This window comes from Pteropus vampyrus, unplaced genomic scaffold (assembly GCF_000151845.1).
Source record: "Pteropus vampyrus isolate Shadow unplaced genomic scaffold, Pvam_2.0 Scaffold47, whole genome shotgun sequence".
Classification (NCBI taxonomy): domain Eukaryota; kingdom Metazoa; phylum Chordata; class Mammalia; order Chiroptera; family Pteropodidae; genus Pteropus; species Pteropus vampyrus.
This window is the reverse complement of record NW_011888828.1, coordinates 3329765-3337042: the sequence shown is the minus strand read 5'-3', so window position 1 is coordinate 3337042 and position 7278 is coordinate 3329765. Positions and strand designations below refer to the sequence as shown.

The 7278-nt window shown below is 37.7% G+C and overlaps 1 protein-coding gene across 11 annotated transcripts in view; it reads left to right on the top strand.

The window, feature by feature from the left end:
- The window catches only part of FAM160A1 (family with sequence similarity 160 member A1), a 224408-nt gene that overhangs the window by 67774 nt on the left and 149356 nt on the right, over nt 1-7278 (top strand). The window contains exon 4 of one of the 11 annotated variants that reach the window (XM_023530198.1): nt 3891-3995. The exons of the other annotated variants lie outside the window; for them this stretch is intronic. The gene's annotated coding sequence lies outside the window, so the exon portion shown is untranslated. The remainder of the gene's footprint in view (nt 1-3890; nt 3996-7278) is intronic. 11 annotated transcript variants of the gene reach the window in all.

Sequence of the window (7278 nt, the reverse complement as noted above, 5' to 3'; positions counted from 1 at the left end):
TATATATATATATATATATATTTACACTGTGTGTTCACCTCCCATAGTTAGATTTCTTTTGGTCATCTTTAAGTCATTTTCCTGGGAGTTTGTGTCAATTTCTGGTGGTGCCTGTGAGTCCTTGAGGTGGCTACTTAGGCTTGGGACTGTAGTCTGTTGCCATGAATACCAGTGTGAACTTGAAGCCATCCAAGATGAAACGTACAGCTTTGATTTTGGTAACTCCTACCCTAATAAGCAGCACGGTGGACTTAGTGGTGGACTCTAGTCACTCAGGGCACCATTGTGGCTGTTCATTACACCAGTGCTTCTGAATTTGGAGTACTAATATAATTTGATGTGCTTTTGCACATTTTTTTCTCATTTCTTTAATACTGTACAATAGGTAGGCAGGTGTCAATTTTAAAGTAAAGTATTTAAGGTTATTAAATACTGTGTGATAGACTGTACCTCAAACCCAGGCCCTTTGAGGCCAAGCTTGTTGCTCACCCTCCTGTACCATGGGCGTTTTTATACATTGTCAGATTTAATTTGCTAATATTTTGTTAAGAATTTTTTCATCTCTGTTCTTGAGACACATAATGTGTTCGTCTGGTTTTAATATTAGGGTAATGTTAGCAGTAGAGTAAGTTAGGAAGTGTTCTCTCTGCTTCTGTTTTCTGGAAAATTGTAGAGAATTGTTATAATTTCTTCCTTAAATGTTTGCTGTAATGCATCAGTGAACCCATCTGGGCCTGATGTTTCAGTTTTAGAAGGTTATTAATTATTGGTTCAATTTCTTTAATGGATATAGTTCTGTTCAGATCCATTTCTCCTTGCACTTGGGCAGTGCCTGGTGTGCACACAATAGAGCTTTTGTAGTTGTCCTTGTGAACTTTGGCCTGACAACAAAATTGTATATTGTTCAAGGCCATTATTAATAAATGGAGTCTCCACAAACAAAAATTTTTTGGCTAGCTAACACTCAATAATTTGGGGCTTCTAAAAATGTAAACAGTGTAATAGTATCAGTGGAGACTTGGAAAAACTTTCTTAATAAAATAGGACAGATTATGCTATATCCAAGAGTTTGTTAGGCTGCTAAGATTTGGTGAGACTTATTTGAAGGTGTTTTGCCATATGGTTTTCTCAGAAAGCCAAAGATCAGATCTCAGATTCTTGCACATTTGCATTAATAAGTCATATTTTTGAACGGGGCAGGCATAACCTATATTTTGAGGGTAGAATTTGAACGGGGTTATAGAAAATAGAGGGTAGACTTTGACCTGAGTGGTATATAGAGAAGTTTGATTTTTTTTTTTTTTTTTTTTGACAGGATGGTTAATAAAACATTCACTGTGACTGCAAGGCTCTACTGAGTTTTTTACTGAGTTAGGGAGGTATTTTCACTAAATAAAACATAAAACAAAAACAAAAGAAACAAAACAAAAAACCCCATACCTTAATAGAGTGCTGAATTCCAAAACATAAAAACATGAAAACAGTTATATAATATAGGAAGAGATTTAGAGCTGTGGTCATTATTTCTTCAGTTTACCTATAAACCACTTTTTTGTCACCCAGGAGAGGACAAATGTGCCCTCCTCTACAAAAGAGAAATCAAAAATGATATTCTAGTATTGTTTAAGGTAAAAATGAGACTTTTATAATCTTCAACAAGAAGTACTTCTTTCCAACTTGAGACTTTCTACCCAAAGTAGCACTGCTTAAGGTTAGTGACTTGCACCACTGAGCATTGCTGTGAAAGCTGTCTCTAATTTTTAAAAGAAAGACAGTAAGGCATGAGATAGACACTAGAAAATAAGAAAAAAGTTTTTTTAAAAAAGTTAAAACATGTTATATGTTATTTTTAAGCCAAATTCTCCATTTATTACTTCTTTCCAGTCAATATATACACTTATTAGTATTTGATAATTAAGGAGTTATCTAATGTATTTTTATTTTCATATCATTATACATTGTTAAGTGGTATGGTAGATGATCTTAGATCCATGTCATATTTTGTAGGAAATGACTTTTTGGACTATTAAATGAACAAGGGGCACCTGTGATACTTTATTATTTGTTTCCAAAGTTATAATGACCTGTAGAAAAGCTCCCACTGTTCTCCCTCTCCTCCCTGCCCCCCATAAATTTAAAGACTTGGAGAACCACAGTTGTCACTCTGAGAGATATGGAGACACAGGGACAGAAAGTGATCAGTAGCTGCAAAAGGATGGTATAGGCTAGTGCTTACCAGAGACATTGTGTTATATATTATTTAAACGGTGAAGGTAAATGTTGCTGATCCTGGAAGTAGGAGCAGTACTGAAATTAAGAGTGTCTTTCCTGAGACATTTCAGTCTGAAATATTCAGAAGGAGAAGACAGAGATTATAGAATGAAAACTGAAGGGGCCATTTCAAGGCAAAAGCTAAGGAGGTGCCATAGGAAAGCCTGAGCAGTCAGGGAGACTCAGCAGGCAGGCTTATGAAACGGTTTGACGGAGGCACAGAGATGGAACTCAGGAGCTAGGGTAAGGATTATGTAACAGGACTGCACAATTTTCTATGGCTCTGCGCTTTCATGTAACTCAGTTTCTATTTAATCTTAGAATGTCTCAGAGAGGCACAACACTTACAAATGAAAGAACAACTTCTTGGGAACTAAGAGCTAGGAAAGACCAAGGTAGCCACGGTAATCAGGAGGGAAGACTCTGGGGACCTTCCTTCTTAGGTAGTGTGGTCATATTAAGTGTACTGAGGTCCAACCACCAGCCAGCACTGTATCCCTAGGTTGCTGGCTTCTGAATTGTCAGCATTCTATCTCGGGGTGGGATCTGGTCCATCAAGAAGCTCCTCATGAGAGCACAGTGCTAAGAGTGAGTGAGTGGCTGTGTGTAGCCCCAGGCTGGCACTATGGGAGAAAGGATGAGGGGTGAGAAAGAACAGGCTGCATTGTTTTCCCTCTAGGTGAACAGCAACACACCACTGATCTATAATCAATGCCAAAAATTCAGCAGTGTGCTTGCATAGAAAGGCTCTCAGGATCAGAGTGTGACTGTTATTCTCACAAAGCTTAGAATTCTGGGCTAAACAAAAATCGGCCCTTTGGAATTGGAACCCACTGAGTCCTGGGACAAGGTAAGGCCAGTCTCTCAGGAGACTGGACCCTAGCAGAGACAGAGCAGAGCAAATAGGCAGCTCAAAGGCTGGAAAAGCCCATTTTCCCACCAGCCAGCTATATACTTCCCCTTCCCCAGCCAGTCTTCCCCAAAAACTACCCAAAAGCTAAGAAAAATCCAGGAAACCCTTAAAACATCAGTTTTCCATCCTTTTGGATAGGGATGAAATTTCTCCCTGTGGGCATTCTTTGGGAGGAAAACAAATAGTCCTTAGCATGGGGCTACCCTTGTACAAATGAGCACTTAATAAATATTGCTTGAGGAGAGTGGATTAATGGGAAGCAAACTCTTTTCGGCCATTGGCACTACTAGAAGCATTTATCAAGCTCTTTACCTTCATGGGGCACTGAGCCAGGGATGGTACAGAACACATTAGCAGATGTGACTTCTGCCCTCGGAGACTGAGAGCACCATTTGTGAGCTTATTCTTGTGTGAAATTTACCTCTGTTGTCATTTTTGGCTGACAAACAAGTAAATAGTGGTTGGGGCAAGGGATAATGGTGGCCAATAGAAGCCTAGCATGAGGTACACTGCACCCCAGGGCTCCTTGTTTGTGCATTCTGCATTTCTTTCTCATTGAGCTGCTGGAAGTGCTTTTTAAAAGTACTGGACTTGGTGCAGTTACTCCCTATACTTTGTGTAGATAGAAATACATTTAAAGATATTTCTGCTCACCCTCCTTTATGTTTCTCTCTTGACATGTTGTGACCTGGATTGGAAACATCAGTTTGGACAAAGGATTGATTTATCTTTGTTGGGCAGAAACCTTTTGAGAGGCCCAAATATTTTCCTTACACCTGAAAGTATTAAAACATGGCCGTTCCCGGATAAGGTTGGGAACCGAATGGAGAGGTTCGTTCTCCTGCGCTGGACTTTTTCTTTCTGTATGCCTGCACACCACCTGCTTCTCTCGCTCCCCCTCGCTCCACGTCATATCGAGCCCATCCTGTCAGCATTTTTAAAGACTTGTTATTTGGAAATAATTTGAGATTTACAGAAAAGCTGCAAAAATAATGAAGAGCCTTCGCATACCCTTCACCCAGCTTCCCCTAACGTCAACCTCTTACTCAATCCGTCAGCTGTCTGATACATGGTTTCTCCTGAGCCCATTTTTTTCACCATCTCCTGTCCTAGGGACCTTGCTAGAGTCAGAATCCAGCCACGACATGATCTTTCTCTTACCTTCAAAGAGCTAGCAATCCAGTAGCAGGTTTTAATGACAACATTTTACTGTCTCATGACTTTTTACATTCTAAAAGATTTTTCTGGTAACAGTCATAGTGAATCCAAAGTTAAGTTCCTAGTGATCGAATTTCTGTTCTAGTGGAATCTGAGTGAATTGAGGGTTCTTGGTTGGGCTCTTGTTCATTTATTGATTATTTTAGCATTCATTGACTGTTCCGTACTTGCTAAATGTTGTACTAGTCTCTGAAGATACTAAGTTGAACTTCAAGATGTAGCTCATGCCTTTAAGTAGTTTATGATCTAGTGGAGAAATATACAGTTGCAAAACAGTGTGAAAATGCTGTGGTAGAGATACGTTCAGGGCGCCTGGACACACGTGGAAAGAGACCTTGAAACCCAGCTGAGGCTGATCCAACAAAGCCTCATTAGGCTGCCCTAATTTTGCTAGCACTCTTTGGAGACTGTGAAATACATATGTGCTTTGCAATTAAAAATTATAATAAAGATGGCCTAGGTAAATCCAGGGGACTGCCAGTGCTTTATTTTACAGATGGATAATGTGTTGTTCCTCTATGAAGCAGAGTTAAGATATAGTCATTAAATGCACCAAATGTGCTGGTTGTGGTTGTCTTTTAACCCCCTTCTATGTATATTTTTCCTTTTAAAAAACCAAAATGTGACAATTTTATAGATGTGCTTTTATAACCTGCTTTTTGTATTTAACTTTATCTATGCCTATATCTACAGATAATAGATGTAATATCTTTCCATATCAGTAAATATACTTCTCATACCATGTTTTTCAACATCTTATCGTGAAAATTTTTATCATGAAAAATTTCAAACATGTAGAAAAATTGAAGGAATCTGAATGTTAAGACCTATACCTGTCATCTAGATTCTACTATTAACATTGTTCTATATTGGCTTTCTCACTTACCTATCCATTTACTTATCATTCTCTTTATTCACTAATTCATCTTAATTTTTTTGATACAGTTCAAAGTAAATTGCCAATATCAGGAAATTTCCTATAACTACGTCACATGCTTATCATCAACTAGGATTCATTATTGGTTTATAGAATTCTTCGATGAAAAATTTGTACTCAATGAAATGCATACATCTAAATGTATATTTGCTGCATTTTGACAAACACATGCATCTGTAGCTCAAACTCTATCATGACTTAGATTGTACAACACTCTCCTTCCCTGGAAAGTTCCCTCGTGACCCTCCCTAGTCAGTATCCCCCCCACTCCCCATCCTTCCAGAGACAACCATTGTTCTAATTTTTCCACTGTAGATTAGTTTTGCCTGTTTCAGGGTTTCATATAAATGGATGCATACAGTATATACTCTTTGTGTGTGGTGCTGCTTTCTCTCAGCATACTGTTTTTAAGATTCATGTAGGTTGCTGTACGATTCAGTAGTGTCATTCCTTTTTTACTGTGGAGTAGTATCTCCTTGTGTGAATATACTGTAGTTTCCCTATTGTATTGATAGACACCCGGAGTATTTCCATTCTTTAGCTGTGGCGAATGAAGCTGTATGAACATTCATCTACAAGTCTTTTTGTGTATGTGTGTGTACACATGTGTGTATATATCTTTATATCTCCACACATTCATATGCATGCATATACATCTGAGCGCACGTGTGTATACACACACACATGCCCGCACCTACACACCCACATATATTATTTTCCTCCCCTCTTTCCTTTGGATAAATGCCTAAGAGTAGAATGTCTTGATCGTAAGGTAGGTGTACATTTACCTTCGTAAGAAACTGACAACTCTTTTTCCAGGGTGGTTGTAGTATTTTACATTTCCACTGGTAATATATGAGAATTCTTGTTGCACTATATCCTCGATTTTGTCATTCTTTTAAATTTTGGGCATCCTGCTTGATGTGTAGTAGTTTGATGATGTTGAGCACTTTTCATGTGCTTTTTGGCCAGTTGCATATTTTCTTTCATGAAGTGGCTGTTTAAATATTTTGTCTATTTTAAAAATTGGGTTGTCTTTTTATGGAGTTGTTGGAGTTCTTTGTATACCTGGGTACCAGTCCTTTGTCAGATATGTTTTTTTTTTAAATCTTTATCTCTAGTCTGTGACTTGCTATTCATTTTTAATTGAGTCTTTGATGTGTTCTTTAATGAGAATTTCTAAATTTTGACAAATCATATTTATTATTTTTCTTATTGCTTTCTGTGACTTGTCTGAGAAACCTTTGCCCACCCCAAGTCATGGTGACAGTCGGTATTTCCCTTTATGGTTTTAGTTTTTATGTTTGTGTCTATACTGCAGTGCAGGTCAGCTTATGTGCATGATATGAGGCAGGGGTCAAGGTTAATGTTTTCCACATAGATACCATTTATTTCGGCACCATTTGTTGAAAAAGATTTTCTTTACCTCTTGGATTGCTTTGGCGCATTTGTTAAAATTATGATTGTATATGTGGAGGTCTACTTGTGGGGCTCTCTCTTCTGTTCCATTGATATGCTTTGACTACTCTTGTCTTACACCATTTTTAATATTTGTTGTATGAAAGTCCATAATCATATGGAATCACTTTGCTATTGTTGGACATTTTGAAATTTATAATTTTTTGCTATCAAAAACAATACTGTTCTACATATTACTTCTGTTTAATCTTTAAGTTATAATTGGTAAGAATAATTTATAAACAGAATTCAAGGCAAATACATACATGTATAACATTATTGTTTAGCTTTATGTAGTATATTCTAATTTTTTAGTTCTGTGACAAATGAGAATGCCAGCAACAGGCTGGCTAGAAGTTAGAGTGAGGACTGTGACCAGCAGCCACGAAGTCCTTATCAGCTGGGAAAAGAAAATTCACTTTGCTTCTAAATGTCATTTATGGATTGCTTTTATTGTCAAGCAACGTTATTAGAGAAGTAC